The sequence below is a fragment of the Grammomys surdaster genome, unplaced genomic scaffold (genome assembly GCF_004785775.1).
Source record: "Grammomys surdaster isolate TR1022 unplaced genomic scaffold, NIH_TR_1.0 126391, whole genome shotgun sequence".
Taxonomy (NCBI): Eukaryota; Metazoa; Chordata; class Mammalia; order Rodentia; family Muridae; genus Grammomys; species Grammomys surdaster.
In genome coordinates, this window is record NW_021621185.1 from 16,645,483 (window position 1) to 16,669,748 (window position 24,266).

Consider the following 24,266-nt stretch of genomic DNA (forward strand, 5'->3'; position numbering starts at 1 on the left):
TCTCTCTCTCTCTCTCTCTCTCTCTCTCTCTCTCTCTCTCTCTGTGTATGCATGTATCATGCCAAGCCTGTGGAGATCAGAGGACAGCTTGTGGGAGTTCTCTCTTTCCACCACATTAGTCCTGGAAACCCAACTCAATAGTTAGGTTAGGTAGCAAGTGCCTTTACTCACCAATCCATCTTGCTGACCTCAAATACTTTTTCTTCTCTACTTTTTTGAGAGGAGGGAATCTCATGTATCCCTGGATGGCTTTAACCTTACTACATAGCAGGAGTGACCTTGAACTTCTGATCATCCTGCCTCTACCTCCCAAGTGCCAGGACTGTAGGTATTTGCCATGGCCATTTATATGATACCAGGAATTGGAACCCAGACTTTATTCATGTTAAGCAAGGCTCTACCAACTCAACTGTAGTAGAACCATGTACCTTACTTACATCCCTCTGGGTATCACTTGACCAGATCCATCTGTCTGCATTTCCTTGTAACAGGGAGAGGAAGGCCCACGGGGTACTCAGTGCTGAAGGCTCATCCTTCACTTGATTATGGGTGGGATATGCTTCCCAGTGAAGCTGTTGCTCGGTTCCCCTTGGTCTCCCTTGAGAACTTACTTGTTCTAGCTGACTTTCTTCCTCTGGTACCTTCTATGGGGAAATGGAAAAAAGTCACAGGAGACTTCTGTTTTTTTCATTTTAATCTAAAATTGGTGAAAACCACAAACCCTTCTCCCCAACTGATATTTGGAGTTTGGAGTTTAGAAGTATCATTTAGAGATATATTTACAAATAGCAGTGACATGAGATGATTTCATCCTACTCTAAGATTAAAGACTTATTTATTATCTAGAAGCAAAACCCCTTTTACAGGTCATTACCTCTTGCTCAGCAAATAGCTTTGCTGTGTGACCCCGACAGCCTGAGTTCAGTCTTTAGAATCCACATAAAGATGGAAGGCGAGAACTAACTCCATGGTGTTGTGGTCTGACCTCTCATGGTGCACTGTGACAAATGTCCTTTCTTTCATCATGTGGGCATGAATACACAACAAAAATGCTTTAAGAGTCACTACTTTGTAAAATTGGTTGTTATGTCTTTCGAGATAGGGTTTCTCTGTTCCTGCCCTGGAACTCACTCTGTAGGTCAGGCTGACCTTGAACTCAGAGATCTACCTGCCTCTGACTCCCAAGTTCTGGAATTAAAGGCGTGTACCACCTCTGCCTGTAAAAGTCATTACTTCATAGCCAATAAGACTGTGAATGGGAACAAAATAGTTCCCTTATTTTAATCCTGGGCCCTGCTTATAAAAGTAGCTCCAGGCTAAGAAGAATCCAGTCTGAATTGAGCTAATGGCTCATTTGTTTATGTACGTACTTCATATTACTGTTAAGCCAAGACTTCCCCTACTGCAACTCTCTCCCAGCCTTCAGCTTCTGATTGATGAGGATGAGGAAGCTCAGGGACTCTTGTTTTTCCTTCTAAAGATCCCCTCATAGTCCTTGATTTGAAATACTGAGCTGGAGCATAGCGGGAAGGTTTTCTTAGTAAATGGAATTTCAGGGCCCGGATTTTCTTGATTTTGGTCAGGCAGTCAGGGCCTTTGTCAACACATAGTTAAGTATTCGGTAGTGGGCACCACAGTAAGTGTATCTTTCTGATGGTTCTTGACCATGGCCAGAGGCTGTACCGCAGAGAAAGGACAAAGCTATGACAAACAGCAAAACTACCAAACTTGCCTCACCTTCAAGGCCACGTGAGGGAGGGCATCTTGCTTTGGTGGAAGACAATTTTCATCTTTCTCTTTTGCAGAATCAGATTCCAAAAGGTAGAGGAAACTGTATGAGATTTGAAAAAAGTAAGCTTCCTATTATACTGAATATACTTTCTCAGAAGTATCTTCTCAATGAATATGTGTCCCCTCCCCCTTGTTTCTAGGAGCAGACAGTGGGGCTGGGAGTGTGAGCCCCAACGTGCACATGTGTCGTGTCGGTAGGTCGTGTGTGACAGGACAGGTATTGGGAAGCAAGCCTGCTCCTGGACACCCAGACTTTTAGATAGAGAGGAATGGAACTGGAGACACTTTCAGATTCCAGGCAGACACTTCCGGGAGAAGTCCACATCCGTCTTTCTCTCCTTGATCTTTTGCCAGAGGAAAGCACATGTCCTCAGTCAGAAGCCCTTCTGAGATAATGAGATGAGACTGGAGTGTTTGTCTCTCTGACTGTCTATTTCTCTCCCCCTCCCTCCCCAACCTCCCCCACCCCCTCCCACTTCTCCCCTTCACACCTTGTCTGGAACAAGAAGGTAGATACAGATAGTATAAGAAAACTTATATTTTATTATGTAGAGGCTCATCACACAAGGCTCACACTCTAAATTCCTAACTGTGATCCTAAGCCTGTCTCTCCAAAGCTGCTCACCCGTGTGAGGTATCTTAGCTGAAGATCAAATCCAGTCTGTAACAGAAGCCTCTGGTTCAAGAGTCAGGATCCTGGGGGAGACTCTTCAGCTGCGGGGCAGTTCAAGGTGGTGTCTCTCCAGATGTGCAGAGCAGAGCATTGCTCTTGGTCTCAGCTTATATTCTGTCCAGTGGGGTTTTGTATATGCCGTCATAGGGTTCTAGGACTGTGTCTGCTTATCCCGGGTGCATGTTGTCACTAGGTTCTGGTTATCAGGTAAGCCTTGGGTGTAGTGGAGTTCCTGACTAAGCTATGTTTACATGCCTAAAAGGCATTTTTCACTATGCTCATTGCACACCTCCTCCCTCTCAGACCTTCCTAAACATGGTTAAATTCAACCAGTTTAAATGAAATTGAAAAACAAAATAAACTCCCTACAACAGAAAATTCTCTCTGGCAAGGCAAGGAAATTATTAACTAAACTTCCTCGAAGGGTCCCAGGCAGCGAAAGCCTAAACCAGCCTCATCCAGACTCTTGTTGGCAGAAGGTTATCCTCCTTCCTTCTTAGGACATCCCCACCTCTAGTGGGGATTTGTATGCCTCTGTGTGGGGAAGCCCCTTCCAGCTTTATGTGTGTACCTGGGGATCTGAACTCTGTCCCTCATGCTTCTAGGCCAAGTACCTTATCCAGTGGGCTATCTCTCCACCCTAAGGTTATGGTTTTTTCTGCTCTGTCTTAAAAAAAAAATCAGAAGATCCACTTATTCTTATTCTTCTTATGATTGACATCTTGGTTTTGTTTATGAGAGACAAAATCAATGTGCTGGCATGTCCTATCTTTAATTGATTCTTTCTGCAGGTGAAACACAGCAGTCATGCCAGAGGTGGGAGCATAATTAATACCTTTGTGACTCTGTCCAAGTTTTTGAGAAACTATTCAAACTCAGTTATGCTGGTGTTTGCCAGTTGAGGTCCAGCCAACCCCTGTACTTGTCTTTCCTTCCCAGAAGGCATGACAAGGAAAGAGGGGGAGAAGAGTTCAAAGAATTAAAAACAGAGATTTCATTAGGGTAGCATTTGGGGGTCAGGTAAACATCACTTTTGAGTTTCATTGAAAAATTCCAGAAAGGCGAGGGCAAAGTCTCCGGAAGACTTGTTACGGGATTGTAGCATGGTGGGAAATTCTTCTTTGAAAGAATGTCAGAAAATGCAATATAATACCTCTTAGGGAACAGGAACTGTTAAACAAGGCAGAAAAGGACACACACACACACACACACACACACACACACACAGATTCCTTTCTTTATTTGAGAAACTTGGAAGACCCAGAGAAGATCGTCTCTAGTGACCAGAACACACTTCTTTATTGCATGCTCACCACTTTCCCACCAGGAGCTGTGATGGCCATTGAGTTTGTGAACTTGGATTTTAAATGCAGATACACTGCAGACCTGTCTTGGAGACGGCAGCTTGTGTGTTCTTGGGGAGCCAGACACCTTCTGTGGACCTGCCATCGAGGGTAGGCTGTTCTTTGTGAAGTGTTCCTGTCCCCAGCATCATCTCTATAAGAGAGCCGGGGTTAAGACAACACCCAGTCTCTCTGGAAAGCATCTTCCAAGGGTCTTTCAGGTGCATGGCGTCTGACACCATTCCACCCACCTCCATCTGGAAATCTCTCATTTCACTTTAAAAAGAGGTTGAACTGGTCCCCATTGACGCCAAAAGAAACGAAACCACGAGTTAAGCAACTGGTGGAAATTGTGGAATTTCTGCCGAGGAGATCTTCAAAGTGGAACATAAAAATTAGGTCACTTAAGTAAGTCCGCTTGGAGGGTGACCAAAATGGTCTTCTGCAGTATTCCAAATTTATTAACCACTCAGGTTAGTATTCATATATCAGGAGATCAGAAGAATAGTCAGTCTTTTGTTCGCGTCTGTGGACGTTAAACGCTGAGCTCTGCAGTGACTTCTGCCTTGCGTGGTAGTACTGCTTCTGCAGATTGAGGGATGAGTGGGAGGGAGAAAATAAGGGAAGTTCTCATTGTAGAAAACAGCACATGCTCTCTTCAGAGGATGGCATGAAGAAGGCAGTTGGCTGTCTGAAGTCCAAAGAAGCCATCAAATGGCCATGGTTCTGTGTAGAGACACGATCCACACAGAACTGTTGTACCACAAGGATATTTAGATCTGCGCTGCTGGACACTCTTGACTCTAAAGAGTTAAGCAGATTATCTGGAACAAGCCTCTAAAATCATCTGGCTCCAGTATGTGCCTAGAATGATAAAAATTGAAAAGTTAGAGAAAAGGTTCTTTGTGGAATGCCAAACCACAGCGAACATAGTTCTTGGTGACTTGCTGAATTCCCCCTGTCCCCGGGGCCATTTGCTTCTCCTTCTGCAAATTGCATCCAGATCTTCCTCCTACCACATAGAGGCCAGCCCATCTGCCTCCTTCCCATCGACTTTAAAGAGACTTCCGAGGCTAGTGAGCACTCTCGCCAAAGAACATGGAGGTTTTCTTAGCAGAGGAAACAGAAAGTCATGGAAGGTGCTTAGCAGAGAGAGATTCAAGTGGTTAAAGTCTCAGTTTTTATTTTTATATGTGTTAGTAATTTTGAGAACTTCATAAGTTTTTCCACATTCCATTTTTAGGGTAAAGGTTTTGGAATTTTATATTTGTTTATTTTTAATTCTTTCAAAAATTATTTTATGTGCATGAGTGTTTTGCCTGAAGGTATGTATGTTACCGTATGTACGCCTGATGCCTGCAAACATCAAAAGAGAGTGTTGGTATTGGAGCTCTGCTGTGGGTGGTTGTGAGCTGCCATGTGGGTACTGGGAACGGAACTCTGGTCCTCTGCAGGAGCAGCAAGTGTCTTTAACCACCACGCCACCCCTCCTGCATATTGTCTATTATTTTTGAGACTAGCTCTCTATGTACTTGAAGCTGGCCTGGGGCTTTCCATCCTCCTGCCTCAGGCTCCTCAGAGGTGAGATTGCAGGTGTGTACCAGTCCACCCGGAAAAATTTAGGAACATAGATTAGGAGGTTAAATGTCTGCTGCCATTGTCTCTGGAGCTGACTCAGTTGAGGCAGTGTGTGTGTGAGGGACCTTCTCACAGACCTGCAAATCCTTTTTTTCTTTGTGTTTACTTTCTCCCTGTATGTTGCCAAGGCTAGTCTTGAACACCTGGTCTTCGCATTTCTGTTCAGCCTTTGAGTATCTGGGGCTATGGACTCCATGTTCTCTGGCTCTTTCCTTTTTATTGGGCAGACAAAACTAAATGTGAGGCCTCTTGAGCTTCAATATTTGGCAGTAGTGCTGGTTTCTTTCTTTCAGCTTTATGGCGGAGTTAATTCTGCCATAAGTGGGGCTCCTCTGGGTGTTTGTTTACTTATAGCGGGCCCTTGATCTCATGTGTAACCCTAATATAGGACACAAATAATGTGGCACCATTGGTTGGTTTGTTATCAGGTACCTCTGCCCCAGAGTTCCTGAGGTACATCAGAGCCCACCAGGCCCTGAGGTACTTGCTTATAACATAATACCAGAAACACAGAATTTGAAGGGATGTGGTTATTGAACCATCTGGCTCAGCACCAAAATTTTGTGGTGATAGAGTCTCACCAAGTAGCCCGGGCTGTGTTTATGATGTTTCTGCCTTAGTTGTTCTAGTATTGGGATAGCGCGTGCATGCCATCATATGCCTGGTCCACCAAGACATTTTTTGTTACCTCAACTCCCTGGACTGAAGTTTGCTCTCCAAGGGATGCTGCCCACAGCAGTCTCTCTCTCTTTCTCTGAGTGTGTTCTTGCTTTGAGTTACACAGAAAGTGCTGAGGTTTGAGCTGTCTCAAGGTGACGTAGTAGCTGAGGACAGGTCCCAGTGGTAGGAAGAATTGTTCTAGTTTAGCGAGAGTGGCCTTGCTTCATCTTAACAAACAGTCTGGAGCAAAATCTGAGGTGAACAGAATGGTCTCTGAGGAAAGATTGTTCAGAGGCTTCAGGGACACATCTGCAGCCCTCTGGCCTTGAAGAAGCTTGTAGAGAAAGAGGCCTAAACAAGTTGTAGGTTGTTGTTTACCATTGACTATAACTAGGTTCACTCTAAGTCATTAGCTATTAATTAGTAAAGTACTATTTTCTTAATAGAAAAAAGTTGTGTCCTATCACTCCGTTTTGTTATTGCTGTCGGATGAGGAATGCATCTAAGACCTTGTTCAAGAATTTGGAGCCTGCTAGGGCATATAAGAACGGAGATGATCAGGCCAAACTCAGAGTTCAGCTACTATGTGGGCCAGTCAACTGGGTGGGGCTCTGTGGCCAGACTGTGCTTCTAACCCTGACTGATTGCTTCTTGCGTGTGCCATGGGCTGGTCTCAGGAGAGCTGAGAGAGAGCATGGAAGACTAGTCCAACTCAGTGTTTCTTTCTGGGACCACGGAGGGCCTTTTTCCTAACACAGGAGAGCATGGCCCTCTCATCTTGGTGTAGGGGACATCCTGCCTACCTCTTTGACATCTGATACTCATTGTTACTGAGTCTTCTCCTTTTGAAGGTGAAACTTCACCCTTTGAGTTGAACAGAGCTGCCCTACTAGGGACGACTAGCACTCCATTGGTCTCCATAGCTCTCCCCCACCGTGAGGAATTAGAGAGAGCTGAGGGTAGGTATCTGAGCCCCTGGAACTGGAGTTACAGACAATTGTGAGCTGCCATGTATGTGGTGGAAATTGAAACTACTACTGAACCATCTCTCCAGCCCCATCACACAGGAACATTATGAAGGTTGTTTTTTGGGGAGTAGACACAAAAAGTATGATTGCAGTGCTCAAACTTACAGAATGGCTTGTTGTGAGCGGGTGTTTACTGCTAACCACAGGGCAGTTCCCTGCGTCTGAGCAGAAACTGTAATTACTGTATGGGGCCTCAGCAGGGCTCCATCCTTCTCCAGGAATCACCTGGATTCAGTTATTTATATTGTATTATATGATGCTTTCTTCTGTGAGAAATAAGAAAGACAAGGAGCCTGAAATGAGCAATCTCAGGCACTTTTTAAATGAGAAAAGTATTGGTTTCCTTTATACAAAATGCAAATGTTATGGAATTCTAAAGCTTCCCCATCCTGGAGCCTTCCTCCCACTCCTTCCCCGACCCTCCACCCCCACCCCTGCCCCAACCATCTCCTAGACAGTCCTCAGCCAGTTGTAAAACAGACCACAAAAATCAAGATTTCGTTGCATTAATTAGTTCTAGGCAGTGGCTTCCAAACTGTTGAACTGTGAATATTTTCTTCAAAATTATAAGTGGAATCTGATACTGGGAGTGGGAGAGATAACAGTGAAATGTCTTTCCTGGCTGTCACTTGGAAACAGCTCTGCTTCCTCTCTCTGTACTCAGACTCTGGTGCTGTCCCTAGGACCCTCTCTGCAGGGCCCCTGGAGTGGTAGAGTGGCCTTGGAAGTGGTGTTGACCAGCTTAACTATGGTAAATGGGATTTCTTTTGTGTCTTGTTTCCCATCACTGAGGCTGACTGTTTTGGTTGGTGTTGGTGTTGTTTTGAGCTACATAGCTAGCTGCAAATTTAAACACTCACCACCCCCCAGCCAGCCAATGCCTTTTCTGTCCTGCATTTTTTGACCTGTATGTTCAGCTCAGCCTCTGACTTTAGTTTCAGTACCACACCCGTCAACCCCTTTCAGTCTGTGTGAGGAAGGGTTTCATCTCATAGACTTGATTTGTAATCGCTAATGAGAGTTTCTGCTCCTGTCAGTGCTAGACATTCATGTTTATGGACCTTGTAGTAATGAGCATGTTCTTTTTTCTTTTTTTTTTTAATAAAAGTCCATTTTAAAAAACCAAGTTCTGCCTATTTTTATTTCTCCACAAAGCAATTAAAAGTAATACTGGATGATTTTATACTGTCAATAATCTTGAAGTACTTCTTAACTGACTAGAGTAACTCAGAGCTCTATAGAAGAAGACCACAGCCTTGGATAAACGGGATGTCCCCGAATGTTCATTGTGTGGCACTAAAAGTGGTCTTCCTCGCTACTGAGACGTGTTCATGTGTCCTGAAGCAGTTTGTGAATACTGGATATGTAGAGTTATTTGGCTAAACTTTGACGAGGTGAGCGCTCTCACCGTGACCTGTGCCCACCCATTCAGTTCACTCATAGACTGTGATGTTGATGCTGTTGTTCTTTCAGTGTAATAGACAACTCTGCCTATACTTACCTCACCCTTACTCATGACTCTTTACACTGTCAGGAAGGGCCAGGGCCAGGAGGCCTGAACATTGAGGGGAAGAAGTTGACTTTTAGCCTGTGCACCTGACCTAAGACAAAGATGGGGGAACCTTGAAGAAGGGGTGGAAGGACATGCTATTAATGAAGAGATAGGGACTTAAGGGTGACATTGTCACCACAGTTGAGAAGACATTGGTGTTTTGTAACAGTTTCTTCCAAGATTGAAACATTCCGTCCTGCAGGAAGCTCCTTAAGCAGGAAAGTAAATAACTCAAAATAACCTTAGGAAGTTCCTGAAGCTGACCAGATTCATTAGGCCCCTCACTGACAGAGTAAACAATACAAGCTGAAGTCTTTCTGTGACCTAAAGCTGAGCTTCAAAGCACAGAGGGGAAAAGCTGCAGAGATTCTGAGACCAGAACCACTTCCTGGAAGAAGCAGAAACCAGCTGAGGCACCTAGAAAAGACAGTCTCCAACATATTGAGATGCCTGCCCACTGTGCAGTATGATCCAGCTTCTTAGCTTTGTGAGCTGTCACCCAAGTCTAAGATGGCCCTTGGTGATGCTCATGTCTTGTTGAAGTCATTTCTGCTCCTATAAATAACCCCTCACCCATATGTAACCCCAGTAAAACTCATGGTTTACCAAGTTGGACTTTGTTGGTATCTGGACTTTGGTCTGTCATGGGTTACTTATCTCAGGTGGGTAGATGTGTATGTTGTGTCTCCCAGGGAAAAGTTTTGTCACACAACAATTGGACTCTCCAAGAAGTTCTGGCAACTTCCATGTGCCCCTTGGGTAGAGCTTTGATTGATAGTTTGCTTGCTACATTTTTTCTAATTTGACACATGATCATACTCACTTTTCCATGGACGTCTATAATTATGGTGGTTTACTGGTGACAGTTCTGTTATATGTCGCTGTTTTTAGTTTTAAGTAACGAATCCTGCTCTATGGCATGCTACTCCTGGTTAGGCTGACAGAGTTGTTCCAGGAGATTTTCCATCTAAGTTCTCACCGCACTCTGGCTTTTTAAAGGGTGACAGCTTTGCCTTGTTTGTCCACCGTCCACCTTTGCATGAGGTCACCCCACTGTAAGGGCTCCATGGCTGACTGGTTTTTAGGATTTATTAATAAAGTGTACTTATTGGGCATTATTGATAGAAAGCACCATCAGAGGCTTTATGTACTCTTTAAAGGTCCAGAGGCCCTTTGTTCCGATATGATGCAGGGTTTTTGTTGACAACAGTGTTTCATGAATCACAGGGGCAGTCTTCTGTTCTCTTTTTTTTTTTTTTTTTTCTTTTTTGGTTTTTCGAGACAGGGTTTCTCTGTGTAGTCCTGGCTGTCCTGGAACTCACTCTGTAGACCAGGCTAGCCTCGAACTCTCAAACTCAGAAATCCACCTGCCTCTGCCTCCCAAGTGCTGGGATCAAAGGCGTGCGCCACCACCGCCCGGCCTCTTCTGTTCTCTTTATAGGCAAGAATAACCTTCAACTTCTGATGGTTCCACCTCTACCTCCCAAGTGCTGGGATTGCAGTTATATGTTGCCATGTCTTGTTTCTGTGATGCTGGGGATCAAACCTAGGGCTTTGTGTACGCTAGACAAGCCCTCTGCTATTGAGCCATACTCTAAACCCCTACCTTATATTTCCTGAGCCATATGCTTCTGAAAGTGGTAAAAGCATATTCCTCATGCTCGAGAGGGCAAAGGGGTTGATTCCTCCAAGGGTCGTGCGGAAGCTGCACCTCTCAGTATGCTCGCCTGTGTCATTTCACATCCCTCTCCTGCTTATCGATGTCAGTGTTTTAGCAAAGCTTGAAGTTGTTGATTGGGTGGACTACTTAGCTCATAAATATGCCTGGAAGAGCCAGCCTTGACCTCTGGACAGCAGCCTGTAGTAGCAGCCACCACGGCTCTGTCCCCACGAGGTCCTCAGAGAGGACAGGGCAGAAGGCCACAGATATAGAGGATAATTGGTCTGAACACCAAGAGAGAAGCCATGCCATGGGTTGAACAAAATGTCTCATCTTGATGTCTTTGAGCCTGGCAGGGACTATGTCCCCAGTTGATACTTTTAGACTAAAAGCCAATAAGCCTAAGGGACAGATGAATACGTGTGTGTATGTGACAATAGTGAAAATTTAAGTTAACTAAGGTTGGTAATCCAGACACACCCATCCTTTTCAAACACATCCACCCTTTTCACCATTACTGCCAGTCTTGCACATGTGCAGTGATTTCCCCCCCCCCACACACACACCTAGGGTGCTTGCTTTCCATTGGTTTCTTTTCTTTTTTCGCTTTGTTTGTGTTTCTCTTGTTTTGTTTTGCATGTTGGTGGGTGGTTGATGTCTAGTGTCTTCATCAATTGCCTTTTTAATTTCTGAGACAGAGTCTCTCATTGAACCCGGAGCACAGCAATTAGTTTACACTGGCAGGCCAGCAGGCCCTAGAAGTTTTGGAATTACAGGCACATGGCATCTCCTCCTGGCTGTTCTATGTGGGTGCTGGGGATCAAACTCGGGTCCTCAGGTTTGCATAGCAAGTACTTTACCCACTGGGCTGCCTCTCCAGCCCTCCTTGGTTTCTTTTCCTTATTTTCAGAAGACATAGGATAAGGCATTTCCCAAACGTGAGCTGTCTCAGTGGTGACACCCTTGTGTGAGCTTCCCCTGGGGAAAGATCTTGATCAGACTTCCAGGAGGAGCCCTACAGACTGCGTGAGCTATTAGCAGGGTTAAAAACCCTTGGAGATGTACAAGGGTCTCTGGAATGCCGTTCATAGATTAAATAGGTTTTTCCTGGACTCCCAAGGGATTTACACATGGCAACTATCGTGGAAGTATCGTCTCTACTTATGGAATCTGTACCTTGGTCCGTGTGTGCGTCCATAAGTACCTTGCTTTTTGGAAATCATTCTAATGGGTAAATAGTCTTTATTTTCACTTTTAATCTTGGCATGTATTTTGGGAAACATTGGTCTGTTATTACTTAAAGTTTATGCCTCGGTTTGGAATGCAGACGGCTGGGAAATGGTAGGCAGAGAGAGCACCCTGTGAGCTTGTGAACACTCATGGTGACTACCACAGCCACCCGTCTGCCTGGGTCTGTTCTCCAGGTGTGTAGCAGTCACCTGTCAGCCTGTCGCAACTTGTGTCTGTCCGGTTGAAATCACCTGTTTGGAACAAGTAGTGGGAGCGTTCAGTGAGGTGTACACAGTCCTGTGGTGGGCAGCAGTCACAACAGTTTGCGTTGTGAAACCGTTATATACTTATAGTTCAGGATACAAAAGAGGCAAGACTGTCACGTGATTATCTCTAGAGAAGGCTCTCAGAGTCACTGTGCACACTGCCCCATTACTCACCAAAAGTGTTGTAGGATGGAGGCTGTGTTCATGGAGGCTGGTCCAGGTGGGCACTGGCATTGTCCTTGAATGGTGCAGTATAATCCTTCCCCCTACCCTGCCCCCCGCCGGCGGGTTCATGCCCTACGCCTTTCCGTTCTCTTCCTTCTACCACCATTGTTGCCAGCTAAGTCTCCTCATTTTCTCCACTCTTCACAATCCCTTGTGTCTCCTGCCCAGAGCTGGCTCTTCTATAGAAAGCCTGTAGGGATTCTTCCCGCAGTCCATTTTTAAATTCATGTTTCTTGTTCACAAATCTAAATATATTTTTAATGTTTAAATTTAATGCTCTGCCCCCATGATCTGTTTTGTATATGGGAGACAGAGAAGTGAGTTAGAATTATTTTATTCTTGGGAATTTATAACTAAATATCAGGAATGGAGTCACCACCATGTGTATGCCCATGGTCCCACCTGTGTGTAAAGGACAGCAACCGCAGAGTGATGCCCAAACCGGACGTGTACAGCACAGTTTAACTGAGTCTCCCTTGTTGCTGGCACAGGGGTAGGCTGTTCTGGAGTATCCAGATACTGAATGGCGGACATATTCCATGCTGACATTTTCATATTTGATCCAGGAGTTTTCCAGTCCCTTAGAGTAAAAGGAAGTGTTCATGATTTTCAGATTTGACCCAGAGTCCACATGGTCTGGAAATTGAGTCATATTGCACTGCCTGAGTGGCAGGCCAGGCCCTGTGGAGGTTCAAGTTCTCAACGTTTCACTTGAGTGAGCACAGCCAGCCCTTGGCAGCCTGCCACCTGCTGGGTTTGGTAGACAGGTCCCTGAAACTCGACACTTTGATGTCTTTCCTTGAAAATCCTGCAAGTTTCAGCATCCCTCCAGTGACTGGCCTACTTCTTTTGTTTTTGAATGCTTCTTACCAACCCAAGTGTGAGGTTGTTGTAGACTAGGCAGAGAACGCAATCCTACTCTTAATAACTCCCAGGCTGATCTTTGAGCCACAGTTTATGCTTTGGACACAGAACTGGAGCACTGCTCTCTGTGTTTGTTATGCTGAGCTGCCCTTAAACCAAGGAGAAACCTCTCCAAGCATTTGTTTTACCAACAAAGCCCAGTAAAGTAGACTTGGATAATTATCCCTTGAGTTGACTAGAGTAAACAGAACCTTAACATTCCCGCTGGGAATGTAATGAGCCCTTCTTTGTAAAGGAGCAAGGGAGGTCTGCTAGAGTACAGAAGCACTGCTCTGTTAGCTACTCCTTTAGGATTCACCTCCATGCTTTAGGTCTTTCATGTACATTTGAATGTGCAGTGGTTCAAAGTATCACATCCTGAGTGTTGAAGAACCAGCTGACTTAAAATAGGCTTGGTGTTCTAGATTGAGGGCTGGGGAAACAGCGGTCATTAGGTATAGCTCATGCCATGCCAGTGTGAGAACCTGACTTCACGCCCATGGAACCCGTGGAAAGCCAGGCATGCAGTGCACATCTGTAATCCTGCATCCCTTTGGGACATGGGAGGTGGAGACATGAGAGTCACTGGAAATGTGCAGGCCAGCTAGTGGACGAGACCTGTGTCAGGGTGGAAGATGGGGACCAACACCTGAGGTTGTCCTGGGTCTTCCACATAGGTGTGGCACATGCATAAGCACACACAGGCGCGCACACACAGGCGCACAAACACACAGGCACAGGTGTACACACAAACACACACACAGGCACACATGTACACACACACACACATTTAAGTGTATTTTAAAGCACAGATTGTTGTATGTAATATTTTTGTGACTCAGTATAACTGCTCAGCTTCCTATCCAGAGAAGTGAGAATAATAAATGAGGTATGTCTCCACCCACGCCCCAGTTCCCTTTTATGCATAGTGTGGCTCAGATGAGAAACTGCATCAGACGTGGCTCTGAAGATCGACTGGGAAGCACCCGCCCACCCTTGCCAGGGTGGATGGAGTGAACTAGCTCAGGTTTCAGGAAAAGGCTCCCTGTTCAAGGACAATTACTCAGACTCTCCCTCTCTGTGGCTTTTGTGATCATGAACAGCTGGGTCCTAACCGCCTCTGAGACAAACCAACCGGACTGCCGTGGGCAGCTCTGTTTCTTACTGAGTTCCTTTTTCATTAGGCTGAAATGTATCCTTGTAACTGCCCAGGCGGTTTTCACTCTTTGGCTCTTGTCTTACAGAGTAATGTGAAGCAGTTCAGATTGGGGTATTTCAAGTTTAGCAATCTGTAACTGAGAAAGGGGTCCTACGGCTCTGTTTCCTGTTTCTCACAATTCAGTACGGTCAGTGAGGCTGGTGCCTGCCACGTGAATGCTGTGCATGGGCACAAAGGACAGCTGTCGTTTCTCCCTTCTGAGGCCCGGAAGTGGAACAGGGGCCATGCAGCCCAGATGGAGATGAATGGGAGTACCAACTTTTTACCTTTTAATGAGAATAGCTGCCATGGTTTTCATGTTACTTACGATGCCTTCTGGAATAAACAGTGCTTACATTCATTGGGCTATAAATAGTTTACATGGTCAACCAGACCAATAACATAAAAAATGTAGGTGAGAGAATGGTCACTAACGAAAACGGATATTTTCACTTTTTATACGCACCTGTGTGCTTATCAGCCATTAGGTGTAAGACAGTTGCATATGGGACAATGAAACACTTGGTGACATAGCAGAGTGTTCCTTGGTGTGACTGTATACTGTGACAGGGTTTCAGGGGGGTCTTCCCAGGGAGCAAAGGCATCCAGTGCTCACCACACAGACTTACATCTTCATTCATAGAATCTCTACCAAAGGTCAGCTGCTGGAGAGACAGACGGCACAGGCCGTGGCACACAGTGTCCTGCCATCTGTCTGACTTGTTGCCAGTCGGCAGTGTGACTTGGAGGACCGGGCAATACTACTCAGAATCACATTTCCCTCCACTTTAGAAGGAGGCAAAACTTTTCTCCTCTTGCCTGTGCGGAGTCTTAGGATTAAACGTCTTAGGACATTTGGAGCTGAGTCTTAATGCAGCTGATCTCAGCCATGTAGCTCTCAGAAGGTTCTGTAAGCATTACCGTTCCCGTCCTTGTCTTGAAGATAGAGGTCCTTGTCTCTCTCAGAGTATTTATGAGAAGTAAAGGGGTTAATTCCCATGTAGGGCATAGAACAGCCTGGCAGTTAAGGCCTAGTGGCTCATTATCTTCTGTGAATTCTTGAAGGCTACATGACAGTGATTTTAGTATCCTGTGTGGTTTTCTGTTTTTGTTCTTTTAAAGAACATATTGTTAAATAATAAAAATAGTACCTTAAGGGGTTAAAGCAATAACTTGTGAGTTAAAAGTACTCCTGTTTTGGAGAGTTTAGCTCCAAGCACCTACATTGGGCTCCCAGCTTTCTGTAACTCCAGCTCCAGGGGATCTAATGCCCTCTTCTGGCTCCAAGGGGCAGTGCATTCAGTGCACAGAAACATGCACATACACACATACTCACATAGCTTAAAATATTTTTTAAAGAGAGAGCTTCACTTAGAAGTGTAGCTATTTAATAGTTACATGGCACACACACACACACACACCACACACACACACACACACACCCTACACTTACTCTTTAGATAAGATCAGCATCTTAGTTACCAAGCAAACCTAGAGAATTAACTCACTTGACTAATCCCTCTTGAGCCTCCTGGTTGTTTTGTTTTTAAAAATGTGACTTTATGGAGAAAGTTTAGTCATGACTCTGAAGACTTACTCCTAATTGCCTTTTGTCTTCAGACTGTTGAGATGAACGGACTTATTCTAGGAATGGTCTTTAGCAGCCTCGTGAGTTCAGAAAGCCGTGGGTGGGATCAGTATTCTAGCTTGACTTCTCTAGTACTGTTGGAGACTTGGAACTCTGTCCAGAGCTTGGCTAGTACCATGTATAAAAGAAGGAATTCAAAAAATGTATTTGACTTTCAGTGGTGCTAAGATTGTAGTACCTCTGCATCTCATTTCGACTTTAAGGAGTATAAAATGTTGATGAAGACCTCTGCTTATCAAAGGCCCATTCATAATAACCCTCAGGGTTTGGTTCACAGACAGCATATTCAGATAAACATGCTGGCGATGACTTACCATGACTTCCCCTATTAAAGTGCTGGGGAATGCTTAGAATGTAGCTAGCAATTAGCTTACAAAGAGCCATTGAGTAAAGAAAAAACAGCTTTAAACCTATTATAGCTAAGGTCTTTATAGATACAAAATTCTTTTATGTATTTATTGTTTTAATATGTGAAATCCAGGTGATTCAGTGTTTTCAAATTCATTTCTTAGCTAAAGTTAGTTTTTCTCTTTGTTAAAAAGATTTATTTGGGGCTGGAGAGATGGCTTAGCGGTTAAGAGCACTGACTGTTCTTCCAGAGGTCCTGAGTTCAAATCCCAGCAACCACATGGTGGCTCACAACCATTTGTAATGAGATTGGATGCCCTATTCTGGTGTGTCTGAAGACAGCGACAGTGTACTCATAAATAAAATAAATAAATAAATCTTTAAAAAAAAGATTTATTTGTAATTTGTGTATGTGACTGTTTTGCTTACATGTATACATGTACAATACATGCCTGTAGATGTATTCCAGAGGCACTTCAGCCCCTGGAACTGGAGTTACAGCCAGTTGTGAGCTGCCTTGTGGGTGCTGGGAATCGAACCGTGATCCTTTAGAAGAGCAATCAGTGCATCTAACTACTGAATCATTGCTCCAGGCTGTTAAAATGATTTTATCTTTTTAAGAAAAAGAGGCCTTTGAGTCACTGCTGTCTCTTCAGTTTCAGGAACAGCTTGGATAAACATGGTCTCTCCTGATAGCAGTCTACAGCAGGACATAAGCATGGGTATTTATAGCTCACTGGTATAGATATTCATTGTCAACACCATTTGAAAATTTGATTATAGAATGTGGGCATATGGACTTCCTGTTTCCCTGTTTAGTGATACAGTTGAGGTTCTTGAATATTTTGTTTGATTATTCTTACATGGAATTTAGTATATTTCTTCACTAGTAGCTATATATTAAATACTTTTTGAACTCTAAATTCTTAATTTTTAAATATTTATTTTTATGCTATGTTATAGTCCATCATAGCTCTTTTGTTCTCCATGAAGAAATAACTTTTAAATATGCAAAGAGAAGAGGTTGATGTTACATGCTAGCCATTTGATTTTTACAGGATTTTGCATTAAGGAATGTCAGGTTTCTATCAAGGGATATATTGCATGTGTTCTGCAAAGTAGAAAGGAAACCTTCAAGAATAAAACCATACCACTCGGGAGGCAGAGGCAGGCGGATTTCTGAGTTCGAGGCCAGCCTGGTCTACAGAGTGAGTTCCAGGACAGCCCGGGCTATACAGAGAAACCCTGTCTCGAAAAACCAAAAAAAAAAAAAAAAAAAAAAAAAAAAAAAAGAATAAAACCATACGTGTCAGGATATAATTCCTTAGCCCTGAGTCTGTGAGATCCAAGCAAGCTCTCTGCTTTAACAGACTCCTCATTTGTTAGTAGGCATAGTAGCTGGGAGGTTGTAATATGATAACAGTATAAAAGGTATAATACACTTTCAAGGTATATAGTCTATGATACTTTATTTTTAAAAATTGTTCCATTTATGTTTAACATTTCCAAGCAATGCTGAGTGGATATTTGGGGATCTATGTGTTCTGAGTGTATTTCTAGGCACATCAGTTTCTAAAGGTTACCTAAAAGATATTGAAATAACTAGAAGAAATACTTGATTTCTGAATAATTCCTCCCAATGTTTTTGCTGTTATGGTTTTAGTGTTCATTTTTCCATTTTCCAAGTTTTTAAAATATATACTTGTGACTTTAGCTTTAAAATAAGTTACAGTAGCTGGTTAAGGTAGGTCTTACATACACATGCATTTTGAAGTTGGTCCCTTTGTGGGGAAAAGGGAAGGGGATGTGAATTGGTGCATGGTGGACTGCACACTCATTCTCCATTGCCCCCTCCCCACCTGTGGGGTGGACCTTGGCTTAATGCTTTACTCTCCTAGAATGAAGTAGCTTTGCTCTAAGTCAAGTTGCACCGTTGATGTGGAGATCAGTATTTGTAGAAATATCAAACATTTCAATGAGATATAAAATTGTGTGATGGTTTTCTTGGTATTATAAACTATAAACAAATGTCTAATGTTCAATTGGTTCTGTTTTGTCTCTTTAGGTGGTGTTTTTCTGAAGTTGTTCATTGAGACATTGCTGAGCATTGCTGGTGAGGTAAATAGGTAAATGCAATCACATGTCCTCACTGTTAGTGTCTCTTTGTCTTGTTTGTCTTGTTTTTCAAGGCAGGGTCTTGTTATACAGCCTGTGTAGTCTTGAAACTCACAGCAATCCTCTTGCCTCAGCCCTCTGTGTACTGGGATGACAGGTGGGGGCCGTTGTGTCTGGCTTGATGATGTTATTGTTGGAAGCATTTTTTTGAGAAAGATAACTTTTTACCTTTTGGGACCTTGCCTGGTATCTTAGTTACGTTTCTATTGCTGTGATAAAATACCACGACCAAGGTGACTTATGAAAGAAAGATTTTAATTGGTTTACAGTTCCAGAGAGTTAGAGCCCATGGTGTTGCAGTAAAGACATGGCTGCAGCAACAACTGACAGCTCATATCTTCACCCACAAGTCGGAGGCAGAGAGATAACTGGGCCTGGTGTGAGCTTTAAAACCTCAAAGCTGGCCCATAGTGACACCACAAGGCCACACCTCCTAATCCTCCCCAAACAGTTCCACCGAGCATTAAGACATATGAACCAATGAAGGCCATTGTATTTCAAACCACCACGTGAGTCGCAGGCCTCGTTTACTAGACTCAGTGTATCAGCTGGATAGCATCAGTTATTACCACACAGAAGTCATACTGGTGTCGGATAAACAGCATTGAGCTTAATACTCTAATTTTTCCTTCTGTTCTGATCTGCTTTGTTCTGTTGCTGCTCAGGTAACAATTTCAGAGCTCTGTATTGTGGGTCTTCCCCCTTTAGCCTCTCTATAGATCATTTTAAGTCCTGTATCATTTCTCTTAGAACAGGGAAGTAGATGTGGCCAATTAAAATAACCCAGATTTATTGCTTGATGATCACTCATACAGAGGGATTGCCAGAAAGACAGTTGGAAACAGTTCAGTCACAGGTGATTAATGATTTAGGAAATTTTAATTTACAAAGGTCACCTTTGGAAAATAGTAGTAGTAGGGGGTGGATAACCCCCTGCAGCGCTCATTTAGGAAAATCAAGGCAGAGGGTAGTTGAGTATCTGCCGCTAAAAATTGGTCCAGTTCTGATTCTCGAAAGAGAGAGGCCTGTTCACTTCTGTCATTTTAGGGCCCTGTGAGTGTTACAATCTTGACAGTAAGCTTAGATCAAAGGAGCCAGAGTCTAGTGTAGGTTCTAGTCCAACTGACGGCTGTCCAGTAGGGCTTGCTGCATGCAGAGGGTTTATGCAGGGCATTTCTACAAATACTGTCCCCTTCGTAGAAAAGCCATTGTTTTGGTTTCCAGGTTTTGAGAAAGGACATAGTTTTCCTGCATTCCATCTTGTGCTACCGACTGATCAAGCAGTACTAGGCTCCAGCACCAGCACTGTTGGGAGACTTGGGCTCTTTTTAATGAGAATCACAAACACTTGTGAATTATAAACTGATTAGAGCAGCAACCTTCTCATGGGAAAGCAAGGGCTGGCTTAAAACAGATGGTGTCCTGGGCAGGGTAAATATTTGCACCTTATCAAACTGCTGATCTTTAAATATTTGTTCCATATTTATTTAATGGAGATGGGAGACGCTGGTTTTTGTATTAATAAAAAATGATTTAACCAGACACAGTAGATACTTGTCATCGTAGGAGGTGGAGGCAGGAAAAATGAAAAGCGCAAGGTCATCTTTGACTACAGTAAGTTAGAGACTAGCCTGGGCTACTTAAGAGCCTGTTTCAAAAATATGTATGTGCATATCTGTATAGTATACAATAGGTACATATGTGTGTTATAAATCCATATGTATGAATATATATATATATACACAAACATATATGTGTGTATGTACATATGTGTATGTGTATATATATTTACACTTTCTGGGTTTAAATCCCTGCTTATAATTGCATGTGTAACTTTGAGTTCTTGACACCTAGTTTGGCACCCTTTCCTGTATGTTAAAGAGACTTATTGCACAGAAGTTTTTGGACTGGGTGTTTATAAACCTTGTTTAGAATTTGGCTAGTGATACCATTTTAGATGTGGAATGTCAGGGGCCTGAGAGCCAGGTGATGGGGTCGGGTGGGGGTTGGCAGTGAGGCCTGTGTTTGTTCCTATCATCCGGGGAAGATCTACTCACCAGGAGGGGCTGTGAGTAACCAGTGTTTTCACTCTCTTCAGAGGAACCATCTGCTTAAGTTCCCAGGAACGGGAGCCAGACCATTCTACCCACCACACAGGCAGTCATGTGAAAACCCAGGCTGAGAGCCCACATTTTCCATGTGTTCTGTTAGTGGTTCAGTCTCCCCACTGTGGGATGTCACCCTGGATCACTGCTGGGCTGGCTTGTTTAATCCTGCTCTGGGGAGAAGCCAGGTCCATTTTGCAGTGCCTTGAGGAGCCAAGCCCTGTTTGGCCTCATGATTGATCCCCTATAAAAGCCCCATAAAAGCAGCTCTCTCTGTGTCCTTCATGTTAGTTTTAGTTGTGGATTCATCTGAGACCAGCTATGCCAACTTGATCAGGTCAGATGGAACTAAGGAAGTCTGAGTTGAGTGTGGTCCTACTTCCTGTTACCCACATTCTTTCTACACAGTAGCAGGCTTCTCTTGAGCAGAAAGAACAATTATAGTTTGAGGCAACTCTGGACATCAACTGTCCTCAACATAAATCCCCTGGACTGGACACCCGGGCTGGGGTCCCAGCAGAGGGACCATGTGGCTCTGTGCCCGGGGCAGGTTTTGGAACCTCCTATACTCCACCTCTATTCTTGGGGATGGCTTCTTCCTTCTCTGGTTTGGGTGGTTGAAGGAAATAAAGATTGAGGTGAGTATATCAAAACAGTCAACCAGTATCCCCTACCTGGCTGTCTGACACCAGATGCTCTGGAGATTTGCTTAGATGTGAAGGCTGAGAACTAATTCTCTCAGGCTCTCGCTGACACTCTTTGGACAAATGTCTCACCTCCCACACCTCCTTGGTAGAAAGGCAAGGTGTCTCTGTTCTGCACTGCTCTCTGCCCTGCAGGAATTGTGGGAAAGCTTTAAAGAGGGCAAGTTCAAGTATGTGGTTAACATCAGAGGACTTCTATTGGCAGCCCTTGAGAAAAAAGTAAGAAATCTGGGCTTGAGTCCCTCCTTATAATTAGGTGTGTAACTTTGGCTGAGTTCTTGACACCTTGTCTGGCTCTCCCTGTGTCTCAGGCTGCTAGGAAGTCAGCGTGGAACAACTGTATGTATGCCTAGTGGAGTATAGGGAACTAACACCTAGTGAATCTTAAGAACTATGCTCATAACTACAACACAGCACCAGGAGGAGAAGGTGTCATTACTGAAAAGAGCCCACAGTTTAAGGTCCCTTGAGTATGAATCTGGCTTCCTGGGCTGCCTGTGGCACCAGGTTTTGCACCTTTGGTCCAGGGAAAGTAATCTGGATTGATGGAGAGTAACCACATGGACCACTGTCTCTGGAGACAGTATAGGGAGACTTGGTCTTCCTGGGTTTTCTTCCAGGTTGGAACCCAGTGGATCAGCTAGGTCAAAGTGCTCAGCCTGGTGCTGGCTGGTGGGGATGGTAGCCACACCTCCACACAGCGGCTGAGCTCTTGAATGGCCTGTGCCACAAAGGCACTGAAATTTTAACTATTTAATTTTCATCATTTAAAAAGATAGCACAGAGTTCCCCTACAGGGAAACCTTTCAGAGCCTTTAGAACAACTTGGGTAAGCAAATCTTGCTTCTCGACTGTGAATTTCATGACCACCATGTGGGTGCTGACATCAAATCTGGGACCTATGGAAGAGCAACCAGTGCTTTTAACTGCTCAGCCATCTCTCCAGTGGGCTCCCCTCGATCCAACACCCACCCCACCCCACCCCCATCCCAAACACTCTCTAGTTATCTTTGAGATAACCACTTGTTTTTTTTTTTTTTGTTTTGTTTTGTTTTGTTTGTTTTCTTTTAAGGACCTCTGGCTACAAAAGCCTCTTAGGGACTCCCCCCTTCTGTCAATGAAATGTAGCTTTCCTCAATAAGCTATAACTTTTAAGAGGAAGGTTTGAGCCTTTTAGGATGTCCCCAGTGACTGGGTGATGATGACTGTCTGTCGGATGGAGAGGTGGTGACTTCAGTACAGTAGGGCACCCAGCATTAGTGCCTGATGTGGACTGTGTGCTCAGCGAATGCTGGGAAGTGGAGGGGTGAGTGTGGGCTTCATGTAAGTTCTAGATCATAAGAGAGTTTTATTTTGTTTGTTTTGAGATGCTGGAGAATCAGATCCAGGGCTTCGTGCGTGTGAAGCAGATACTAAAGGAGCTGTGTCCCCAGCCCTAGAAGCTGAGTTTTAGAGAATGATCCACTTAAAACTGGAGAAGCCATAAAGGTGTTCTCAGGCAGAGAAGGGAGTTGGGGACTAGCTGTCTAGCTAAAAGCCACGATGTCTTTGTGTAGATGAAGTGTTACTGGGAATATCAGTTGTTGGAGTCACATCCAGAGGGCAAGATAGCAGGCAGGAAGATGCCCATGGCTAGAAAGAGAGAGGGCTAAGAGGGCAAGCGGAGTGGGCAGGGCCTCAGCTAACTGGTGAGCACAGGCTAAAGAGGCAAGAGTCAGTGGGGTTAGCTGGAGATAGGAGCAGAGATGGAGTGTAGCGTTAAGAGAGGTGGATTGCTTTAATACTTCAAGAGCAGTGACAGTCTGTGTACTAGGCGCTGTCTGCGGAGATCTGTGGAGCTCTAGCCTGGCCAGAGTGGCCAAAGAGTTGCGCTTTCTGAAGGTGAGGAGGAGTCGGGTCTTCTGTGGCCACTGCTGCTCTGGAGCTGCAGGACACTATGAAGTTGGCACGAGCAGAGAGGGGGGTCAGATCTGCGCGAGCTGTCTGGTTTCTTCAATGGCTAAAGGTGCTGCACCCATGGAATGCTGTGAGCAGGCTAGGAGCCAACGTCAGGGCCACCGAGCAGGGAAGTGACCGAAGTAGACTTGAACAGCTTCCAGCAGCGAAAGCTTTGTGAGAGAACTTTCTTACAGCTCTGATATGACAGCCGCTCTCAGAGGATCTTTGATGAAATAACTCTTGTGCCTTATTCCTTGTGGACAGGGTCTTATGTACATTTTGGCGTGAGTTGGGGTCTAAAAGCAGATGCTTTCTATTATTGGCTTGGTCTGAGATGTTAGGGGTGCCTCATCTGGATGTGAAGGGGCCTCAAGTACTGCCCCTATACAACTGATTGTCACTGTCATGGGGTGCTGTGGTCACATGTTACAGGATAGGAACCTGGTAGGGCGTAGATGAAACACCTACCATCCTCAGGTATCAGGGGTACCGGGGTTTCTGAACCCACTCGACCTTACCAGGTTTCCTGGCACAGTCCACTGCCCCCAGCACAGATGTTCAAAGAAACCTTGTGATTTGACCTCAGGTCCTGTAAGCTGCTCTGAGAGGCGGTGAGGCTGGAGGCTTAAGGGGAACCCTATGTGACAGTGAAAGAATCTCAGCTTCCTCACACCACAGGGTGCCCATCCTGTGTGCTCTGGGTCTCCATCTGATGAAGCGGTGTTTTTAGGGGATTTTACCTTCCACCTGATGGGATAATTCACAAGGATGCTGTGAGTGTTAACAAAAGATAACAAAGCATGGTTTCATTGTGGTTAAATATTGAATTCGTGTGTGTGTGTGTGTGTGTGTGTGTGTGTGTGTGTTTGTATATCACTGTCTGATAGATACTTTTGCTGCCACTCATCTACATGAAGGACCATCTCTCGTTCATTGCTGGAAACCTGTCCCTCCTTCCATCTATTCCTTTCTCTCTCTCTGTCTCTGTCTCTCTCTGTCTCCCCCTCCCCTTTGGACACAGGGTTTTATGTAGCCCTACCTGGCCTAGAAATGCCTATGTAGACCAGGCTGGCCTTAAACTCAAAGAGCTCCACCTGCCTCGGCCTCCCAAAGTGCTAGAATTAAAATCACGTGCCACCATATCGAACCCTAGAAAGTATTTTACTTTGAGGGACTTTTTC

The 24,266-nt window shown here is 44.5% G+C and overlaps 1 protein-coding gene across 2 annotated transcripts in view; it reads left to right on the plus strand.

Moving 5' to 3' along the window:
• The window catches only part of Lhfpl2 (LHFPL tetraspan subfamily member 2), a 135,201-nt gene that overhangs the window by 43,170 nt on the left and 67,765 nt on the right, over nucleotides 1–24,266 (plus strand). Inside the window, exon 2 of one of the 2 annotated variants that reach the window (XM_028760203.1) lies at nucleotides 18,229–18,281. The gene's annotated coding sequence lies outside the window, so the exon portion shown is untranslated. Of the gene's footprint in view, nucleotides 1–18,228; nucleotides 18,290–24,266 lie in introns of both variants that reach the window. The other variant, XM_028760202.1, reaches the window with a different exon arrangement.